The following is a 24,447-nucleotide window of genomic DNA, read 5'->3' on the forward strand; positions in this document are numbered from 1 at the left end:
ACTAGCATTATAAAACACATCTTGGAACTAGGAGAGTACAGCAGTTCCTGAGGATTGGCTGAAGATTTTAATTTAATTTATTTTATTTAAATTATATATTTTTTGAGACAGAGTAGTAGTATATAGTCCTGCCTAGCCTAGAACTTGCTATACAGAAAAGTTTGGCCTTGAGAAACTGCCTCTCTTCATACATTTGCTGTGCAAGTGTTCCGATGCAATGCTTATGGGTACTTTTGAAGTTTAAATAGAAATGTTTAATGTATGCTCTGTGGCTTGTTGTCACTCATTTATGGTTGTGAGCCTAGCCTTTAATGGCTGAGCCATCTCTCCAGCCCTGTCGCTCATTCTTTTACTTGTTTTTTGAGATGGTCTCACACAGCTGAGGTTGGTCTCAAACTTAACATGCAACCAAATAGAGCCTTGAACTCTTTATTCTCCTGCCTCCACCTCCCAAGTGCTGGATTTATAGGTGTGCACCACCATTATTCTCTGCTCCATAATTATCCTTACATTCTATCAGGCATTTCTGTACTTGATGTGAGGTAGCAAGGCTGAATCTAGGCTTTGTGCATGCTAGGCCAATGCTTTACCATGGAGCTATATTCCTAGTACTTTATTGTGCTATTAACCTCAAACTGGCTGTTTGCGAGTGTGGAATTTATAAAATGCACTGCTCAGTGTATTGTTTCCATATATGAGATGAGACTGCAGGGTTTGAAGGTATAACTCAACCGTTAATGCCAAACTGTTTCTAAGGTAGCTTTCTCTAAGGCCATGCTGACATCTGCTTGATGAGATTGCACATTCTCACATTTCTGCTACCAGAGTCTTTGTCCATACAGCCAGTATTTAATGATCACTCACACCTCTCCTACCCTGAGGACCACAGAATACTATCTATTACAACCAATAGTCTTTGTCTGGCCACTGATCCATATGTGGCCATTATTACTGTTTCCTTCTTCCAACCTGACCTTGGCTGAGTCTCTAGCAAGGCCTCAGATCCACTCCTGGATTCTTTCCTCCTCAGGCTGTTATTCTTTGTCCATATACCTCTGGGTGCTGCATATTGGGATCAGTTTAGACACTACAGGATATAGCATCTTGACAATGGCTGGTGTACTATTACTCTGGTATGGCTTTTTCTTTTCTTTCTTTTCTTTTCTTTCTATTCTTTCTTTCTTCCTTTCTTGCCTCCACAGTAGACTGGATGAGGGCCTAGGAGGTAGCCAGTTGTGCCCTTAGACACATGACTTGTTGAGGAATATTAAGACAGAAGCACGTTATCTATCCTTATGTAGCCCCTGTGCTGAGATGGGGATGGGAACTGTATGATTCCCATGCTGACAGGGCAACTGTGAGGTCGACCAGAATCTCACCTGCCATGGTTCCAAATCTCATATCTATGTATCTCACAGGCCTCAGAAGTGAACCTAGGACTAATATTTTGCCAAATAGACAAAGCACCAAATTGTCCTCTAATATTTGTATTCCATTGCTCCTAGATTAGTCTGGCTCTCAGATATCATCAGATAAGTGGTGTGTGTGTGTGTGTGTGTGTGTGTGTGTGTGTGTGTGTGTGCGCGTGTGCAGTAGATGATGGTTAACTACTCAAAGTCCAGAGAAAAGTGTCTGTGGAGTGTTCAGCCACAAATCGGACATCTATATCAAAATCCCCCTATCCCAAGGCTTAGGAACCATTGTGGAAGAGGGGGTGAAAAGACTATAAGAGCCAGATAGCAGAGTTGACTGGAGTGAAACAATGTCTTCTGAATATGACAGGACCACTGCAATCATAGCAGGTATGGTTGCCTATAGAAGGTTAACACAAAGTCAAGCCAGTCAATACTCTAGCATGGAATGTAAAGAATTTCATGAGCCCCTTCTCCTAAATGAGGAGCTATGAATAGATGATGTCTTCTTGGGGAGGAGAGTTTGTTTGCTCTAAAGGTGTGTCTCTTGGTGCATGATCTTTGATCTCATTGTGATCCCTGAGATTGTGAACTGTAAATCCCTGCTTCATGTGGTTGAGCCCTAACACACCTTTTATCCAAGAACTTTCTGTACACAGAATTAAAAAAAAAAACTAATCCTAGGTCAAGAGGCGGAGCAAGAAACCAGCTGACCAGGCTTAAAGAGTAGGAGGGACTTTGAGTTGAAGGGTATTTAAGACAGTGTATAGAAGTAGAAGTAGCTCTTGACCTTTTAGCTTTTAGCTCTTTGGCTCTTAGATCTTGAGCTCTTGAGCTCCTCAGCTCTCTGGCCTTTGGCTTTTTGGATATGAAGTTGGGGGATGGGAGGTGGATCTTGGAGTTGTTAAGGGGAGGAGTGTAAGATGAGTATGATAATAATACAGTGTATGTGAGTATAAAATTATTAAAGAAATAATAAAGTATTATATTAAAAATGTTGAGACAGATGACCTAGTCATAGGATGTGGTGACATACACAGGTCACCACATACACATGTGTGGCTATAACCAGCTATTTAGGTAGGTGACAAAACCATGAGAAGAATTCTTTTCTCTTTCTTTCTTTCTTTCTTTCTTTCTTTCTTTCTTTCTTTCTTTCTTTCTTTCCTCCCTCCTTTCCTTCTTTCTTCATTTTACATGCTGGTCAGCCCATTACTCCTCACCTCCCAGTCCCACCCTCTCTCCTTCTTCCCCATCCATCTTCCCCCTCTCCCTTCCCCTATTCCTCAGAAAAGAGGAGCCCACCTCCCACCCACCCCAGTTCATCAAGTAGCCTCAGGAATGGATATGTCCTTTTCCTCTGTGGCCTGGCAAGGCAGTCCCACCATGGGGAAGTAATTGAAAAGCAGACAACAGAGTCCTTGTCAGAGAGCCCCTACACCTTTTACTAGAGGGCCTACATGAAGCCTGAGCTACCATTGGCTACATCTGTGTAGGCGGCCCAGGTCCAGTCCATGCAAGGTCCTTGGTTGGTGCTTCAGACTCCATAGACCTCTCTAGGGCCTGATTAGTTGGCTCTGTTGGTCTTCTTGTGGATCTCCTATCACCTCCAGGTTCTTTTTATCCTTCCTCCTACTTTTTCACCAGACTCCCTATGCTTTGCCCAATGTTTTGCTGTGAATCTCAGCATCTGTTTTGCAGCATTGCAGGGTGGAGCCTCCCAGAGGTACTTCTTTATGGGTAATTCAGTGGACTCTGGTTTCTACAGCATATAAAAGTTTCTTCTCACTCATCACCATGATCCAGGGAAGCTATGGGTTTCAACAGATCACTCAGGATTTAATGTTCCTAGAAGTACATGGACAACACAAATTTGAGCTAATGGGTTATTAATTTTATTTTTGAAGGATGAAAAGTCAAGGATTGTTGCTCTGAGATTGTGGACTGTAAAAACCTGTTTCTTGGACATGGTGATAAATACAGGTCTATTTGCATTTTTCTACATGTGGCCATCCAGTTAGACAGGCAGAGTCAACAGCCAAACTCTGCCAAGAAAGGATAAGCAAGTCCTCAATAGTTCCTGTCTCACAAATATGTCTGTCAGCTATATTGGGCCAGAAGGCTGAAGATGATGCTCCAACATTATAGAGAGTTTGGGTGACTGTTCAGGCAGCAAACTGTCTCTGTCACTTTTTTTCCTTTTTCCTTCTCATTCTGGAAGCTGCTAACCTGCACTTCTGGTTCACTCAAGTAACTAACTTTCATTCCTTCTCAAGTCTCTGATGGGTTTGACGTCCTGATAGTTTAGTCTTATAATTAACCTAATCTGTTTAGGGGTTAAAAGCTTTTTAGGCATAGATAGAGGTTTTGAGTTGGCAGAGATAAGAGAGGATAGATATTCTCATTCAGATTTTTAGTCTCACCAAGATAGGAAAGATGTTTTCAACTAGGTTGCCAAATGCAATTAGCCAAAATACCTTCAATGTAATATTCATATGATCCCTGATTGTTTTGTGGTTCTTCTTGCTGTATGTAATGTTTCTACTTTGGAGACAGCCTGGTCTACAAAGTGAGTCCAGGACAGCCAAGGCTACACAGAGAAACACTGTCTCAAAAAAAAAAAAAAAACAAAAACAAAAAAACTTTATGTGTAATAATATAAATGTATATGCCAAAAATAAATAAGTAAATATAATTAAAAAAAAACCCCTGTTTTTTGTTTGGCTTGGTTGAGCCCTAACACACACCTTTAATACAAGAACTTTCTGTTTATTGTAAACCAGTGATTAAAGTGTGGTTCAGCCAGCTCTAGTACACACCTTTAGTCCGAGAGCTTTCTGTAGACAGAATTTAATAAGTTAACCCAATGTCAAGAGGCAGAGCAAGAAACCAGCCAATAAGGGTTAAAGAGTAGGAGGCACTTCTAGCTGAGGGGTATTTAAGACAGCATGTAGAAGTAGAAGGGGCTTTAGCTTTCAAGTCTTCACCTCCTTGGCCTTTGGCTTTTTGGACATTTTGAACTTTGAGATAGGATGCCTTTGGACTTGTGATTTTTGGCCTTTTTCTCTTGGGCTGTCAGTTGAACTAGTGAGCCTTTTGGGCTTTTTTCCTCTGAAATGTGAACTGAGAAAGAAGGTCAGCTGGGTTCTTTCTTTGCCTATTTGAGCTAGCAGGTTTTCACCCCAGCATCTGGCTCCTGAAGGATTGTGATTTTTTTTTCATTTTTTGAAACAACAGAGGATGGTAGGGAAGTAGGGTGAATCTGTGAGGAAAAGGGGGTGGACTGGAAGTAGTTATAAAATTACAGTGCATGAAAATCTCAAAGAATTAATGAAATACTTTAAAAATAAGTAAAATAATTGCCTCACCTTTTCACCCTAATTCCCAGGGATAACTGCATTATGGCTATTTGCTGTATAACTTCACAGACAATTTTGATCATTTTCCTTTTGCACAGGGGAGTGTTTCATTTAATAGAGGAAATGAGGAAGTTCTGATCAGTAGCCCTTATTTGGTATAGTGTGGAGATTTCCTTTTTACATACCATACCACAGCTGGAGTCTCTCTTAGGTTGACTCACCTAGAAATAGACCTTGAGATGAAGATTCATGTGTGATTTATTAAGGAACTGTTCTGGGGGAAACTGATAAGATACTGAGGGAAACAGGCCAAAGAAGGGTAACAAATTAAACAAAATATGGTATTTTGTGTTTGTAAACTTATCTTTGGAATCTATTTCAATCATAATACATGTGTTTCTGTTTCTATTGTCTATATAACTCTAATTATAGCTTTACAGCACTCCATGCTATAGATGTATCATGGTTAATGTTTATTTATATTCCTAACTAGGAAAATTCCATTTTTTCACTCCTTTGAACCATTTTTTTCTTTTATTAGAGTTTTCCTTTTTTTCCTCTAAAACTTTTATCTAAAAATAAACAAAAAGGAGAAAAATGAAAAATGATTGGAAATGTCATGGATCAAATTGGGGAAAGTGGGAGGCAGAGCAGGGCTGTAGCTAAGGCTCTAACCACTCTGAGTAAGTAGTAATCCTGGTGAGAAATGAGTAGGGCAGCCCCTTCCCACACAGCTTCTAAGTAGAGTAACAATGCCTTGAGGTAGGGGGTTCTGGAGGAAAAGGGGCTGTTTTGTTATAGGTATTACTGAGCTACAGATTTTTGGGGACTATTTTTGCAGGATGTCTCCTGGGGCAAGGCCTCAAAGATGATGAAACCTTTCTAGAGATGCTGGCCTAGCTCCAAGATGACAGTAACATTTCTATAGCTGTAGCAATAGCAGGGTGCTGACCACACAGTGAATATGGTTTCATAAAACTGGTACTTGTGACTTTCTGATCCCAACTAGTCAGTTCAGCAGATCATGTCAACATTTTTTGGTTGATATGAACAAAGCCACCAGGTCAATGCTAAATAGACAGTTGACCTCCACTGTAGTTCATGCCCCAGCCTGTTTTATTCTTCATGTCAAACCACTAGAGTCACAAGATGTGTTCTTCTTAGGTCACATCTTACTTCTCGTCAGTATTCTGGATCTAGTTTGACAGGTTTAGGTAGTTTAAGATCTGAGTGCAGCATTACTGCACATCACAGAGACATTTGCACAAGCATACATCACAGGAGTGGGAAAAATGAGTGATCTGTTGATTCTCATAGGATAGGGTGATGAGGTGAGGATAGGTACCTTTATGCTTCAACCTGAAGAGGAACTTTTCAGTTCTGTAGAAATGAGAGTCCACTATATCCACCCTAAAAGAGGTAGTTGGTTTCTTTTCTTAAAATATATATTTTTTTATTTTCTTACATATCCATTTATATTATTACACATATATAAAATAAGCTGCATGCAGGAGAAAAACCATGCAACAATCAGGTTTCAATATTGCCACCCATCTCAAACAGCTGGTCAAGGTCATAGAATTGTCTGCATATATTGACACACACTGTGATTGGATTGTCCACTTCAGCATGTTTTAAAAATACAATATTTTCTAATTTCATTGAGAATATTAGTTGCATATGTTTTGATCATATTCACCCTCTATTCCTTCTGACTCCTCTAATATCCATTTCTAATCCATTCCTTTTTAAAAAATTTTTTATTAATTTATTCTTGTTACATCTCAATGTTTATCCCGTCCCTTGTATCCTCCCATTCTTCCCTCCCCCCATTTTCCCCTTATTCCCCTCCCCTATGACTGTTCCTGAGGGGGATTACCTCCCCTGTATATGCTCATAGTTATCAAGTCTCTTCTTGGTAGCCTGCTGTCCTTCCTCTGAGTGCCACCAGGTCTCCCCCTCCAGGGGACATGGTCAAATGTGAGGCACCAGATTACGTGAGAAAGTCATATCCCACTCTCCACTCATCTATGGAGAATGTTCTGACCATTGGCTAGATCTGAGTAGGGGTTTAAAGTTTACCGCCAGAATGGATAAAGAAACTGCGGTACATATACACTATGGAATACTACTCAGCTATTAAAAACAAGAAATTCCCGAAATTTGTAGATAAATGGATTGAGCTAGAAATGATCATAATGAGTGAGTTAACCCAGAAGCAGAAAGACTCAAATGGTATATACTCACTTACATCTGCATACTAGCCCAAGGGACATGTCCCACGAAAGCCTTCACTTACCAGGAAACTGGGACAGAGGGGAAGGCATCCTATTGGGACTCTAAATGAGAGACGCATGGGAGAATAGCAAAGTAGAAGGATCCAGAGGGTCCTAGAAACCTACAAGTAGAACATTATGATAGGCAGATTTGGGCCCAGGGATCCCGCTCAAACTAAGGCACCAGCCAAGGACAATACAGGCGGTAAACTCTAATCCATTCTTTTTAAATAATCTACTGAATCCAGTTAGTGCCAACAATATAAGCATGAGTAGGAGATTATCTATTGGAGGGGATGACCTACCAAGGACCACACTCTTAAAGAAAACCCACTCTCTCTCCCAGAAGCCATCAACCATGCATAGTTCCTCAGTTAATGGTGGGAGGCTCCTGAGTCATTCCCATGTTCAAAGTCTAGCATGCTTTTTATGTTTTTGTTTATTTATTTTAGATTTATTATTTTTGAATTTTGTGTGCATGAACATTTGCTTGCATGTATGTATATGTACCATGTACATGCACATATACATATCCTATAGACACATTGGTTTTATTTTTTGGCACAGGGTTTCACTCTATGACAGTCACTGACCTGGAACTCACTATGCTGATGAAGCTTGCCTCTGACCCATAGCAATCCTCCCCTCCGAGCACTCTTGTTGTGGTTCTTTCCTCCAGCCAAATCTCTCTTACCTTTGTGCATAGCATCTTGATTTTGCTCTTCTTGACAAGCCTGCAGGATCCCACTTGTTCCAGCTGCAGCTAAAGTGGCAGGAGTAAATTCTTGAATTTTTAAGAAGGAAGATATCTAGCAAAAACTATTGCTACTGGTCTTTCTCCTTGCTAGAATGTATAGCTCATGTGATTCTTCCATTTTTCTCAACATTGGAATTACTGTTTCTCTGTTGAATAGTAGTGCTTTTGGAAGGTATTTTTTGTCTATTTTTTCTGAGATATGATGACTCTATGTAGCCCAGGCTGACTTTGAACTCTTGATTTGCCTGCCTCTGCTTGAATTAGAGGCATATATCACTATACCCAACTGTTATTTAGGCCTTAACTGACCAGAATTTATGATATTTTTCTTAAGTTTTAAAATACTTTCACATATTTAGGAAAGTCCAATATTTCTAGATAATTTTACTCTTTCTGGAAACAAGAATAGACATTGAATTTTATAATCTCTAACATTCTTACAGTTCTCATGTCTGAGTTTGATGCTCATCTTATACTAGGCCTTTAGAATGTGTTGAGATGAGAAGCTTTCCATACATTAATTATAATTATACTTTTATTAAACTCATTTTTATTTTTTTGACACAACAAAACTTTATTTAAAAACCAAACCACTTGGAAAATATATTGCAGTCTGGACATAGTAAATAGACAGGTATATCACTGTTTCAAGTAATTGGTATAAATTCCACATAGTACTTATCCAAAAGATAAGGTGACATGTTGGGCCAGCAACACTGCACTGCAAAGTCCCAGGAAAAATTTCATTTCAAAGAGGGTGTGTGCCCATCTTGCTCTGTAGTGGTCCTAGTTTTCCTTGGCCCATGTTGCTTACTTTTAGGCCTCCTTGTTGCTAGGGGATTACTGCTATAAGGCTGTGTGAATTCAGGAGCTGAGTAATCCTGGGTTTAGACTTTTTTTATTAAGTCCAGTACTTCTCAACTGTTCCCATTTTACTGTTGATTCTCAGCTACTGGTATGAGAGTGCCAATCAAAACCCCTTGCTTTTCATGGCAATGTGCCAGTTTGCTGCAGAAGTCAGTGACGAAAGCTGTTTCCCACATACAGTGTGACACTGACCAGCTTCTTAAAGAGCATCCAGAATGACAGAATTTGAAATAGACATTCCCATCTTGATAGGCAGAAACTACAAAAAATGATTCCAAAAAGTCATTGAAACTACTCTCCCTCCTCTATCTTAAATCCACTTCACTTTATGCCCTTGCATATAAGACAAAAACAAGAAAAACAAAGAACTGGAAAGGAAACCTTTTCTTCCCTCTAAATTATTAGCTTACTGGGTCATATGCATGGTGGTGTTGTGTTGCTTGTGGTAAACAGGAGCTTAGCAACAGACACACCTCTCCTCTAACTGTACCAGCAGGTTGAAGAAAGCTGCCAGCTTGGATGTCTATGTTTAAAAGTCTGAGCCCTTGGTACAAGGGTAATCTCTCTGCCAGAACAAGTACACGCACATGAAAATGTAAGATCTAGAATTATCCCTTGTGCCACCTGTGATCCAAATTTTAGCACCAGCTTCTTTCCACGTCACCTTCTAAGATCCAGATGTAAAGGAACTGGTATCTAGCAGTGCATGGCAAATGCCTGGAACTTGCTGTGTCCTGAGTTTTCCTCATTCAGAAACATTGCTTATCATATTAAACTGCCATTCTTCCTTTTAAATACCCTGTCTTCAGACCCAGTGGTCACTGGCAAACAATTTTCTTTCCCAGTGCATGACAGAGACTTTTTCATCTTCTTGGTCATTGTTGGGATGAGGTGCATGTGGTTATCCACACACTTGGCCACACAAATGTCCCCCTGTGGCTTCACCTGCAGCTCCTTATTTACTGCCTCCATCAAGTCTTTGGCTTTGTCATTGCAGGGCATGGTGCACCGAACCAGGCAGTCCTGGAACCTTTCCAGCTCACTGGTGACCAAGGCCCAGGCTTGAGCTAGAGGTACACAGCAGTGCTCTATGCATTAGTGTTCCCACTGGCTGCCCTCACAGCAATTGGCACTGCACTAGAACATGAGGCCTTGCATCTTCCGGATGCTCTCTGTCTCCACATTTTCCACCATGGCGTCCACAGCCTCCTGAACTAGGATTTGCTGCACCTCCACCATAGTGACCCTAAGCTGCACTGCACCAGGATCCGCACACTCCTCATCTTTAATTTTAAAATTTATTTTCTCATTTCTTAATTCTTTGAAAAGTACTTACTATTATTTCTTTATTTTGTATAATCTGTCTTAGAAATTTTCTCTTTTTTAAATTTTTTTTTAAAATTAGTGTATTCTTGTTACATCTCAATGGTTATCCCATCCCTTGTATCCTTCCATTTTTCCCTCCCTCCTAATTTTATCCTTACTCCCCTCCCCTATGACTGTTCCTGAGGGGGACTTCCTCCCCCTGTATATGCTCATAGGGTATCAAGTCTCTTCTTGGTAACCTGCTATCCTTCCTCAGAGTGCCACCAGGTCTCCCCCTCCAGGGGACATTGTCATTCTATAGTTGATTAAAGCCCAAAGTTGCAAAGACTAGGAAGTATAAGTGGCTTCAAGGAAGAGATAAATATGTATAAGAAGACAGATAAGAATGTAAAATGATAAAAAATATAATTTCCAGGTTAAGAAAATTAGAACACAGTGAAATTTTATTTCAACAAAGTTTGAATTAAGTCTCGTTCTTGTGTCAAGGACCACATAAGACACTAATAACAAAACGATAAAATAATCTGGGCGTGGTGGCGCATGCCTTTAATCCCAGCGCTCGGGAGGCAGAGGCAGGCAGATCACTGTGAGTTCAAGGCCAACCTGGTCTACATGATAAAATAGGTAAATAAACAATATTATTTCCTTTCTGGAATTTATAGTCCTGTAGGAGAAATAAAAATCAACGCATATTCCTGTTGGAGAAACAAATATTTAATAATTACATAAATGAAAATTACTGAGCGTGCAATGTTTACCATAAAACAAAAAGTAGTTGCCTGTGTGACATAGGGCATAGATCCATGTAATGCCAGTTATTGAGGTAAAAGATTGTGGAATGGAACTGTAACTAACCAAGGAAGAAAAAAGAGTACATGTGAATAGTCAGGAGAAACTATGGTTTCTTAGGGTCCTGAAGGCCAGTAGTCTGACAGCTAGGAAAATAGCATGAGGCAGAGCTTCTGAGAGGGACTGGGGCTGGGACACTACTTGGTTGTTGTTGTTTTTACTGTAAAGTGATGGTGAGCCACTGAAAGTTACAATAGTTAGCTTTAAATGTCAATTTAGAATCACCTGGAAACAACATTTCAATTGGAAATGTTTCTTGGTCAGGTTAGCGATAGGCATGCCTTTAGGAGATTTCCCTGATTACTAAGTCACATAGGAATACCCTGCATATTGTGGGTAGCATCATTCCCTCGGTAAGCAACCTTAAACTATGTAAGAAAGCAATCAAGGATCTACCCATTTAAATATTTTCTCTCTGATCTTGATTGTGATTGTGATGTTCCTGGCTACTTGAATATTTGCCTTGCCTTGTGCAAAGTGAATTACTATACTCTGAAACTGTAAGTCGAATAAGCACTTTCCTTCCTTAAGATGAAAAAAAGAAGAAGAATATGAAATGAACTAAATGCCATAATCTATTAGACTTATCAAAAATGTCTGAAAACTTAGTGATAAATAAGAAACTAATCATATTTGAGGTCTTCTGGTACAGAGTTGCATGCCACTCCACATAGTAACAATGTCTAGCAGCAGTTCTACACGTTATATATCATTATCAAATGCTCATAGCTATGATTCCAAGTCATAGAACATTATCGTTATGTTTGCTATGAAACAAAAGACTGCTTAAAAGTTTCATTCAAAATGTTTAAAGTCATACAAAGGGTGTGATATTTATGGAAGCATATTAATCTATTGGAATTTTTGTTTGTTTGATTTGTTTTTCAAGACAGGGTTTCTCTGTGTGGTTTTGGCTTTCCTGGAACTCACTCTGTAGACAAGGCTGACTTCAAACTCAGAGATCCACCTGCCTATGCTTCCCGAATTCTTGGATTAAAGGCAAGTGCTACAACTATAAAGACAATCTGTCTCCAGAGTTCTCTCAAGTTTAATTGTACTGTAAAATTATTTTAGAAAAATGTGATTTTATTTTCTGGGATTCTGACCTCATGAACAGATGATGAATATAGAACATTAATGTGATTTAAATGCTTCCCAGGAGATTCTAATACAGAACTAAGGCTAGAAATGTTCTTATTTGATTTAACAGTAGCGATCAATGATGAGTAATCATACTCTGTTAGAGGACATGTGGAAATGTTTGCAGACAGTTTTGATTGTAATCACGAGGAGAAAGTTTCTGTTAATTAGTGAGCAGGATCCAGGAATGCTGCTAAACATCCTCAACACACAGGCCAACCCTCAAAATAAAGAATGATCTGGACAAAAATAACAACAGCGTCACCATGGAAAAACTCTGGCATAGGACTATGGTACCTTGCTTTCCATGCATTACCAACTACCAGTCTTGCTGGTCCCAGTAAGTAATCTCTGATACCAGATCACAGAACCTCCACTACCACAATCACCATTTTAGTTCAGGGTATTAACCCAACACACAATAGTCGAAGGTTGAGTTAGCCTCTTGCCAGTCTTTGTGATGCTCATTCCATCTTCTAGTAAATGGTCAGAATGGGGTGGTGATTCCAAGCCCCAAATATTTCCCTGATTCATTACAGAAGCTGAGTAGTGATTTATGGATGCCATGTGGTTCATAGAAGTTTAAACAGAACTCTCAGGGATCCTAGGGCCTTGCATTTGTTCCTGCTCACCTTTAGACCCTCCTCTCCCAGTTTTCATTCAGATGTTAATCTCTAGACACAACTCAACAATTCTCTTTCCAAGGCCCTTTGCTTTTCCTTACCAATTGTTCTTCCTGCTACCTGTTACTGCATTCATTTTCTTTAGCTTGGTTAATCCTTTCCTTTCACTCCAATATTGATTGAGAAATGTCCTAAACTCCAAGTCTGTGTTGCATGACCTTTTATAATCTCTTATGTCAGAAAAGTAATCAAGCTTCCTTACTTTGATAGTCACAATTCCATGGGGGGAGGCAGGAATAATGGATATATTGGTGATTGCTGTAACTTCAGAACCTTACACATGGACCAGCAGGCAGGATGACTCAGTGGGTGAAGGTACTTGCTGACAAGATTAAAGACCTGAATACAGTCCCCAAATGGAGGATATGCAAATAATTTTTCAACCTGTTATTTTATTTCCACATGTGTACATGTGCACATCCATGGACACACACACACACACACACACACACACACACACACACACACAGAAAGAGAGAGAGAGAGAGAGAGAGAGAGAGAGAGAGAGAGAGAGAGAGAGAGAGAGAGAGAGAGAGAGAGAGAGAGAGAGAGAAAATTAAGTGTAATAACTATTTTTGGGTTGAGCTAGGGTTCCAGAAAATATTTGTGTAATGAAATATTTGGTTTCCTAACATCTAGAAAAGTGAAATGTTACTGGATTCATATTCATGTTTATTTGTGAGTTGTAGCTATGCTGTGTAACCCAGGCTTGCTTTGAACAGAGGGTACATCCCAGTCTGGCTTCAAAGTCATAAAAGTGGCTCAGACTCTAGAGTGGTTGGGTTACAATTGTGGGCCACTTCATCCAGCACTTACTTTTGGAGTTAGAAGACTTCACTTTCTTATAGGAATATAATACTATTTATGCAAAAATAAATACAATTTCTTCCTGAGAACAGCCTCTAAATTTAAATTGAGGATAAATCTCTTTACGATAATAAAACAATTTCACAGTAAAATATTTAAATGAAATGTTAAACCAAAGAGTTCACCATGAGCTCTGAACCACTATAGTTGTTTCCAAAAATATCTAAACATACATTTTGTCTTTAGTACAGTTGGTCCACATAGATGTGTGTTAAATAATCATGAAATGCTTGCTGTAGAAAACTCAGAATAAGTATCCTGTACTTTGAAACAATTTCATTTTCATAAGCAAGGTCTGAATTTAAACACTTGAGCATTGTTCCCTATGTTTGTAATCCTGATGTTATATTTTGCACTTCAATGTAAATATGATCATATGAGTATCAGTCCTTTGTGTCAGGTAGATGTGCTGTTTTCTTGGAGTCATCCATCACTTCTGGCTCCTCTTCTGAATAGATACCTAAGCATTGAGTGGAAGGATTTGACAAAGACATCCATCTCTTTTAGGACTGAGTGCTCCAAAGTCTTTTACTCTGCACATTGTCCAGTTGTAGGTCTCTGTTGATTACCATCTACTGCAAAAGTAAGCTTCTCTGATGAGGGCTGAGTGGTGATAAGGGCATGCACCAGATCTCCACAAGTTCAAGCCAGACAAAATCTCAGCACAGAGCTGGGGAAATGGGTACAAAGTCATATCCCCTATCCAAGATGCTAATGGCAGTTGATATCTTCTGAGAAAGGGAACATTATTTTACTGCAAAGACATGTCACTAGGTCTATCAACTATGAGCCAGGATAGGCTTCATACCCAGGAGTAGTTAACCAGTGCAAAACAGACCCCATGTTTTACTTAGTGTGCTTTTAGTTTTCACTTTTTTTCTGTTTTGGTTTGTGGTTAGTTTTGAGAAAGAGAAAGAACATGAAATTGAGTAGATAGGGAGGTGGGAAGGATCTAGAAGGAGCTGGGGGGAGAGGAGGACAACTATGATAAAATATGGCACATAAATTTAAAAATAAATATAAAAAATAAGAATGTTGTGAATAAGCATTTCCTTTCGTATGTTACTTATGAGATGAATGGATCCAGTGAAACATCCTGGCAAAAAAAGATTTTACAAACACATTGACAATAAAAATTATTTTTGTTGTATTAAAGAGTGAACCCAGCATCTTGCACGTGTCAAACAAGTTCTATACCTCAGATTCACATTTTAACTAAAATAACTCTGAAAGTATAGATTTCTTGAAGGACAACTGTGCCCTCAACAGTATTTTGGAAAAGCGCTATAAAAGAAATTACATTGCTCCTCTAAGCTCATCTAACCCCCAGAAAATATATTTAAACATATCTTATGTTGGACTATATATGATGACAAGTAAAAGGTCACAACATCAATTTTCAATTAGCTGTTGACAGGGTTAATTGCAAGTGTATACATGTGTTTATGCATAAATACATATATTTTCCTATTTCTATTCCTCTTGAAGTGATTAATTAGTGCTGTAGCTATAAAGCTTTTATTTTCCTTGTCAATGACAATCTCAAGGCCTCTGAGCTGCCTCTCGTTTGACCTTGGTTTAAAAGCACAAAGAACAGCAACCTTGAAACTGGCATCAACAAGATTCGTTCTACAGAAACCAGATGCTTTACAATAAAGAAAAAGCACGCATTTAATTTTAAGGTTTTACAGACATTTCTCTCGGTATTTCTGTTCTTAAAGACTTTTAAGTGCAAACGTCCTTCATCTCACAAAAGAAAACACTGTCATTCTGCCACTTAACACTGGCCAAAGCAGTCCTTCGGAGACCTGAGTGCATTGTTCCCTTTGATGGACACATTGCAGCAGAGTCCACACAACCCTGGGAGAATAACACAGCTGATGCCATGCAACCATTTAACAGTAAAGCTTCTATTGAGTGGATCCTGACAATGAAAGCACGCTGGAAAGTATTTCATTAACATTTGAACAGGGAGGTTATGAAGCTGTAATAGAATCTTAGAGTTTCAAAGGAGATGCATACATTGTTTTTCACTCGAAGGGAGCTGTTTTCCATTGTGTCATGCCAGTGTTCATTTGAAGGTGCACTGCCACAGTTGTCCTTTGCCCTCGGTATTGTTTCAGTCTTCTGAGGTGACAATATACACATTAAAAAGGTGAAGTTATCAGGTGATGTGGGATGGAAAGGTGGAGAATGATAGAGTGGGGGAACATTCTTTTAGCTGTTTATCTGTTTATCTTCTCTGTCATTATCTCATTTCCTAAAACTAAATCATGCTTTGTTAAGTTGTCATTTGATTGACATTTTAACATATGCTGTATCTTAAAAAAACTAAGCTAAAATGTGTGCATACATTAACTCCTCTATTCTTTCATACATTATGCCATTTCTTCATAACTACATTATTCTGAGTTGAAAATGCACATAGGAAAGTCATATGCAAAATATAGATAACATATGTGCAATAACATTTGAATTGCTAAATATTAATTTGAAAGAATGAAAGGAATATAGCGAGTATTTCATTTTCCTTCAATCAATGATAAATGAATAAAATGGTTAACAGCTTTTTCTCCGGGGCAGGAAAGAGTCTAGATTCACAGTCTTAGTAAAAGTCTTACCACAGCCAGTTTAATTGAAGGTGCTGATGAAATATTCCTGAAGGCCAGGGCATGGGAAGACAAATGCATAATAGGTGCTCCTGACCCAGACCAGGTAGTGCTTGCTGTCTGTCTTTCCTCCTCTCATTTCAACACCTGCATTAGGCTTTTATGACTTCTTGTTTTAAAATTACATTAGAATGACATATGTTGCTTGTAACTTCCATTTCTCCAATGCTCGCTCCTCCTTTTTATTAGTCAGATAATAAAAATCACATTGAAAGGGTACTTCCTGGGAGTAGGAAAAGACTTATTGTAGGATGAGACATGCATTATGGGGGACAAGTATGAGCAAAGTATTATGACACATGTATGAAAAAATTCATAGAGACACACATTATTTCATATGCTAACCGTATTATTTACTTTTCTCTCACTGTGATTAAAACAGCATGGTGAAGGCAACTTATAAAAAAAACAGCTTATTTGGGCTTATGATTCCATAGGGTTGAGAACCATTCAAAGGAGGAAAGCTTGGCAGCTGGCAGCAGGCAGCAGGCATGGGACAGGATCAGGAAGCTGAGAGCTCATATCTTTTAAAAAATTATTTTTAATTTGTATATTCACTTTACATCCTGATAATAGCCCCCTCCTCCCTTTCCTCCCCGTCCCTCCCTCCAACATTCTTTCCCCTTTCCCTGCTCCCCTTGTACTCAGAAAAAGGAAGCTCTCCCAACGTACCCACCCCAGCACATCAAGTTGCATCAGGACTGGGGAGCTCACATCTTTAAACATAAGTATGGAGCTGAAAGAGCAGAAATGACTGGAGTCGTTAAACTCTTAAAGCCCACCCCTAGTGACATACTTCCTCATGCAAGGCCACACTTTCTAAGCCTCCCCAAAAAGTACTACCAACTGGGGACCATGTATTCAAATAGCTTAAGACTATGGTGTACATCGTAGTCCAACAATCACACTTATTAACAATTAATTAAAATGAATAATGAAAACAAAATATTACGACCACATTAGGTCACTATAAGCATTTCCCTTCCAAGCAAACCATGTTTAATACTTAGAAATACAATTTATGATCAGTATCCACACACTGCTTACACTCCAGACAAATGAATGCACTTTAGACATTAAAGTTACATGAGATGAATTTGGTATCAGACTTGTAAAGAAAAACAAAGTAAGAGTTGCTCCCCCCCCTCTCTGTATGCAATAAAGACATTGGCTCTGTTTTGACTTCCAGCTTCTGATCTACTGTCAATTCTCAGATTCTTTTTAGCCTTATTAGTGGAAACAGAGTCCATTTCTTAGTATAACTAGTCATTAAAATACTAAGAACCAACAACAGTTGCTTATATTTATTTCCCTACCAGCCTCAGCAGCCAGGATATGTGTAGTGACTACAGATCAGCCAACTAGGCACACTCATCTCCATGGTTAGATAGATCCAGAGCAGGTGCATGGATAGCAGGCACTACTTAGACCATGTTTTACAGTTAAGCAACATCTGAAGCTACTGCAACTGTTGCATCATTATAGAGAGAACACAGAGGCAGTAATGCATATGTCCCTGTATTCTCCAGTGCCTTGATGCTGATGGCATGGCTCTATCTCTCTGTCTTGGGACTGAATCGAGAGCTACAGGCATGGAACACTCTGTCAATCAGTGCTCCACTATTGAGCTACACAACTAGTCTTAGCTCTGAATGAGGTCTGCATTCTGCTTTTGTTAGATAACCCAGATTCCCTTGGTAAATCTATGAGAAGGGATGAAACTCTGTCCATGGCTCCCAGATGCTTTCCATTTCCTTCCCTTATTTTAGCAACCTTCCTTGTCAAAACAAACGCTGAAAAACAAATGGATAACTTTTGACCCCTTTTAGCTACATTCATCTATTCTTAAGCACACTGTGGACTGCATTCTGCATACTAACATGTCACCATTTGTTTAAGTTTCTCCTCTGTAGAATGCTATTGCATTTCCTTTTAACCAAATTACATCTTTTATTTTTCTATGGGATGGCTAGAGAGCTGTTTTATTTGAAAACTTTTCTCATATTGCTCTTATTCATTGAAATCTTTGTTCTGTTCAAGGAACCTAGTGGTGTCACCTAGCACTTTAAATGGATAGTGAGCTGTACTGTGTGATAATCTAAGTGTTAACACAAATTTGCTTCCTACCTTTCCCACAGTAGGGCAGCATACTTCCTCTCTTTGGTGCTGTTCTTCATCACATGTGAATTGCCATAACCAGAGGAAGGTAAACAGAAAGCTAAATGTGAATTCAGGGTTGGCTTGACTATTTTGTTCCAGTCATGAACCATGAGAAGGTCGTCCTAGCAAACTGTTAGGAAGGGAAACACGAGGGCAGCCTGCAGCCTCGAACAAGCCCAAAGCTGAGTAAGAGAGCACACAAACTCAGAGTGCAAAAATGATGTGCTATTTCAGATCATTAAGATTATGAAGTTGTTTAGGGCATAGTTTATAGCAACAACTGCTGACACACTGCCTTTCACACATTTTCATGCACTAGTTTTCTGTTGTTCTAATTAGATTACTCATTCTTTAGCTTACTGGTAATATTTAATCCATTTTTTTGTTTGCCTCAAAGCACACATTCCAAATGGTGAAAGGATTCTGTGCTAGCAAATATTTATTTTTTATTTTTATACACATACATTTATATAATTACATACATATATACAATAAACTACCTACAGCAAGAAGAACCACAAAATAATCAGGAATTATATAAATGTTACATTCATAGTATTTTGGCTATTTGTATTTGGCAAACTTGAAGAAAATATCTTTCCTATCTTGGTGAGTCTAAACTTCTGAATGTATCTATCATATCTCATCATTATCAAGTTAAAGCATATATCTTGATCGAAAAACATCTTAACCACTAAACAACTAAGCTTAATTGTAATACTAAACTATCTGGTCTTCAACCCCATCAGAGACTTGAGAAGGAATAAAAATTAATTACCCAAATAAACAGGAACTGCTAGTTAGCAGCTTCCAAAATGAGAAGATAACAGAGACAATTTGCTGCCTGAACCGTCACCCAAAACTGTATAACATTGGAGCATCATCTTCAGCCTTCTGGCTCACTATATTTGACAGATATATTTGTGAGGCAGGAACTATTGAGGACTTGCTTACCCTGTCTTGGTGTTTGTTTATTTATTCCCAAATATTTCTTTAGATTCTACCTAGCTCTAGGACAATAATGGCCCAGATACAAAGGGTATAGTGGAAAGTTACAGTTCTTATATGAAAGAATTAATATGGAAAACAATCTGGCACTTTCTCAGAAAACTGGGAGTAGGGCTATCTCAAGACCCAGCTATTCCACTCATTGGAATATACGCAAAAGATGCTCCACCACACAACAAGGTTATATGCTCAACCATGTTCACAGCAGTCTTATTCATGATAGCCAGAACCTGGAAACAATCTAAATGTCCCTCAGTCTAAGAATGGATAAAGAAACTGTAGAGCGTTTACACTATGGAATACTACTCAGCTATTAAAAACAAGGAAATCTTGAAATTTGCTAGCAAATGGATGGAACTAGAAATGATCATCCTGAGTGAATCAACCCAGAAGCAGAAAGACTCACATGGTATATACTTACTTATAGTTGGACACTAGCCCAAAAGGAATGCCCCATGAAAGTGTTCACTTACCAGGAGACGAGGATAGATGTGGGGACTTCCTATTGGGACTCTAGGTGAAGGAAATATGGGAGAATAGAGAAATACAAGGATCCAGAGGGTCCTAGAAACCCACAAGAAAAGCATCATGATAGGTGGATCTGGACCCAGGGGTATCTGTTCAACCTACTGCACCAAACAAGGCAAATACATGCAGTAAACTTCGAACCCTTACCCAGATCTAGCCAATGGACAGGAAATTCTTCACAGTTGAGTGGAGAGTGGGGTCTGACTTTTACGCGAACTCTGGTGCCCCATATTTGACCACGTCCCCTGGATGGGGAGGCCTGGTGGCACTCAGAGGAAGGATTAGCAGGATACCAAGAAGAGACTTGATAGCCTATGACTATATAGTGGGGGAGAAGGTCCTCCTTGGTCTTATGGGAGGGGAATAGGGTGAAAGAGGGAGGGAGGAATGGGAGGATAAAAGTGAGGAAATAATAATTGAGGTGTAATATAAATAAATTAATAAGAAATAAAAAATAAAGTTTTTGATGGGTAAGGAATGATCTTTTACATTGTTTTGCATGTTTACATAGGAGTATTTTAATAATCTTATACAATTAAAGATTTGTGCATTCTCTACATAAATGTCCATAAAAGTTTACATTAAATTTCAGTATCATTTGTAAGAATGTACAGATATATTGTAAATATCTGAAAGGTAGGAGATGTGGGGACAATCTGGGATGGATTGAAACAGAAAAAGTTAAAGTGTTCCTCACAAATACTATCAGTATATTATATAGAAAACATTAAAACATCATCAGATAAATCAGGAAAATCTAACAAATTTGGGTATATAATCGACATTGAAAACAAGTTCATTGATTATATATCAAATGATTCTTTACATTATCATAAGTAAACCATAAAATGAGCTGAGGAAATACCTTAATCAATGAAGTGCTTACATGAGAGCCTACATCTCTGCCTCCCCAATGCTGGGATTATAAATTCATTTTGCTTATGTAGGTTCTCGGGAACATAGGTGTAAAAACTAGACAAAATTGTCTTAAAGGATATTGGTAAAATGGGAATATATGCACTGCTAGATAAGACTACACTAATTACTGTATTGGCCACTTTTTCAGGAAAATAGAACAGAGGGACAGATTAGAAAAACCAGATATGATATTGAGCATGATTTTACCCTTGATTGGTAACAAATAGTAGGAAAGGAATAGTCTTCACTAAGTGAATCCAAGGCAACTAGGTAATAATACAGATAAAAAGAAATAGCAATCTCTTCCTAAAACCATAATATGAATAGTTTTTAAGTGTATTATAATCTAAATGTAAAAAAAGTGAACAAACAGTATCCCAGAAATAAATATACAAAATGTCCTCTTGCCTTTGGGCTTGGGAAGTATTTATTGACTTTAACAATAACCAATTAAATTTAAGGGGAAAAGCCTGTGAATTGAAATTAGAAACCTTATCAAGTCACCACTACTGTAAGATTGGAAGGACAAAGAGTAGATGAGATTTTTTCCTTATTTCTTTTTCTTTTCCTTTTATTCTTTCTTTCTTTATTCTTTGGTTGTTTTCAGACAGGGATTCTAGATAGCCCTGGCTGCCTGGACTCACACTGTAGAATAGTCTGGCCTTGAACTTACAGAGAGCTGCCTGCCTCTGCCTCCTTGAGTGCTGCGATTAAAGACATGTGCCACTGTACTCTGCTGAGTAGATGAGATTTTAAGTATCTATAGCCTGTGAAAGGGCTCACATTGAGAATATATAAAGAACTTTTATAAATATATGACAATAATACCAATAATACATTAGGAAAAGTGGTCTAGAATTATTATAAATATCTTTTAAAAAACAAAATAAACTGATAAATTATATAAAAAGTTAACAAATTCAATTTACTGTAAGGTAAATGAAGATGTACATTCCAATATAGCACAAAACATAACTACCAGATTAGAAGATATACTTAAATTTAGCAGTATCGATTAATAGTGAAGTTGTGGAACAAGTTTAATTCTCACAATGCAGATGAGACTGTATGAGATCATTAATCTCTCATGTTAAACTTGGTATGACTTATATGGTTGTACTATTTTATTTTATTTTTTTAAGTTTTATTTTATTTTATTTTATTAATTTATTCTTGTTACATCTCAATGGTTATCCCATCCCTTGTATCCTCCCATTCTTCCCTCCCTCCCATTTTCCCCTTATTCCCCTCCCCTATGACTGTTCCTGAGGGGGATTACCTCCCCCTGTATATGCTCATAGTTATCAAGTCTCTTTTTGGCTACCTGCTGTCCTTCCTCTGAGTGCCACCAGGTCTCCCTCTCCAGGGGACATGGTCAAATGTGAGGTACCAGAGTATATGAGAAAGTCATATCCCACTCTCCACTCAACTGCGGAGAATGTTCTGACCATTGGCTAGATCTGGGTAGGGGTTTAAAGTTTACAGCCTGTATTGTCCTTGGCTGGTGCCTTAGTTTGAGCGGGACCCCTGGGCCCAAATCTGCCTATCATAGGTTTCTAGGACCCTCTGGATCCTTCTACTTTGCTTCTCTCCCATGCTTCTCTCATCTAGAGTCCAAATAGGATGTCCTCCCCTCTGTCTCTTAGTCATCAGGGAAATGCAAATCAAAACAACTCTGAGATTCCATCTTACACCCATCAGAATGGCTAAGATCAGAAATTCAAGTGACACCACATGCTGGCGAGGATGTGGGGAGAGAGGAACACTCCTTCATTGCTGGTGGGAATGCAAACTAGTACAGCCACTTTGGAAATCTATCTGGTGCTATCTCAGAAAAATGGGAATAGGGCTTCCTCAAGACCCAGCTATTCCACTCCTTGGAATATACCCAGAAGATGCTCCAGCACACAACAAGAAACTTTGCTCAACCATGTTCATAGCAGCCTTATTCATAATAGCCAGAACATGGAAACAGCCTAAGTGTCCCTCAGTAGAAGAATGGATAAAGAAACTGTGGTACATATACACTATGGAATACTGCTCAGCTATTAAAAACAAGGAATTCCCGAAATTTGTGGATAAATGGATTGAGCTAGAAATGATCATAATGAGTGAGTTAACCCAGAAGCAGAAAGACTCAAATGGTATATACTCACTTATATCTGCATACTAGCCCAAAGGGTATGTCCCACGAAAGCCTTCACTTACCTGGTCGTACTATTTTAATTAGCCAAAATAGGTATGGCAAAAATTTATCATGATAGTTGGAGCAGAAAGAGTTGCAAGGAATTTGTTAGATGAAACTAAGTTTCTGATGGCAGTTGGCTGGTCACATTAGCAAAGACAATAAAAAGTTCAACAAAGTTTTAGCTATTTTAAATTTTAACTATTCTGTCTTTGTTAACGCCTCCAAGTGCTTGATGTTTGTTGAGTACAATACTAAGACTGTCACCTAAGTTATCTCATATGGTAAAATCAACAATATTGTGAGAGTAATAACTGAGGCAGAGAAATTGAGCAAACTTATGCTGGAATCACATAAGAAGTTTAACATGAATACATAGACTTTATATGCATATACTATTGCCTTTGACTGTCTGTTTCTATCTCTATGTGAGCTTATCTTGGTGTACCTCATAATATCTAACAGCATTTTGTAGTATACTTAGATTGTATCTCAAACACACACATATGTGCATATATTCTGTAAAATGTTGACATGAACTAATAAGATGGAAAAATATTCATTGTCTTTTATCAGTGTTGGAAACAAACCTAGCTAGTTTTATATGTACATGACGAAAGTGAACTACATTCTCAAACTATCATTTTTCTTCCTTCCTTCCTTCATTCCTTCCCTCCTTCCTTCCTGTCTGTCTATATATATACAAATATAGGAATGAGCATATAATATTAAAGTAAAATTTCAATACAGAATAAGTTTTAGAAACCATAAAAATCCATATCTTGACAAGTTTTTGCATTTTAATAACACTTTATATTTTTATTATAAAAACCTGTAAACAAACAAACAATGTCCATTCAAACATTGTTACAAAGGAAAATTTTGGGATATTGAATGATTTTCTTGGTGTAACATTTTTCTGAAGGTCTCTTTTCTGTCTTGGTGAAGGTAAATTATTCTCAAGTCAGAGAATAGTAATATTTCTAATAATTCACTTTCTCATTACAATAATTAGTATGTAGAAATGATGGAAGCATTCTTAATGTTCAGAGGTGGGTGTGTACTATCTTAGCACTGGGGAGGACAAATCTTGCAGATATAGGCAGATCTGTGGGCCTCATTTGTTAGTAAGCTTGGCTTAATTTGTGAATCACCAACAAATTTAGAGATTCTGTCTGAAAAAAACAAGACCCAAAGAAAATTCACCAAAAATCACACACACACACACACACACACACACACACACACACACACACACACACACACACCACACAAGTCTCAAATGAGACTTGTATATATTGAGATTTGTTTTGGCTCAGTGGTTATTGAGATCACCAAACAACCTAATGCTCTCTTATTGTTTAAAACTGTGGCATACATTAATAATACAAAATGATCTTTTTATTTCCATTGGCTTATAGATCATTTTAGATTATCCTCTAA

General features: G+C 38.3%; 1 pseudogene; it reads right to left on the reverse strand.

Moving 5' to 3' along the window:
- Positions 1–9,436: 9,436 nt before the first annotated feature.
- LOC127185220 (protein FAM136A-like) lies at positions 9,437–9,910 on the reverse strand (annotated as a pseudogene).
- Between the last annotated feature and the right edge of the window lie 14,537 nt (positions 9,911–24,447).

Source organism: Acomys russatus, chromosome X, assembly GCF_903995435.1.
Source record: "Acomys russatus chromosome X, mAcoRus1.1, whole genome shotgun sequence".
Taxonomy (NCBI): Eukaryota; Metazoa; Chordata; class Mammalia; order Rodentia; family Muridae; genus Acomys; species Acomys russatus.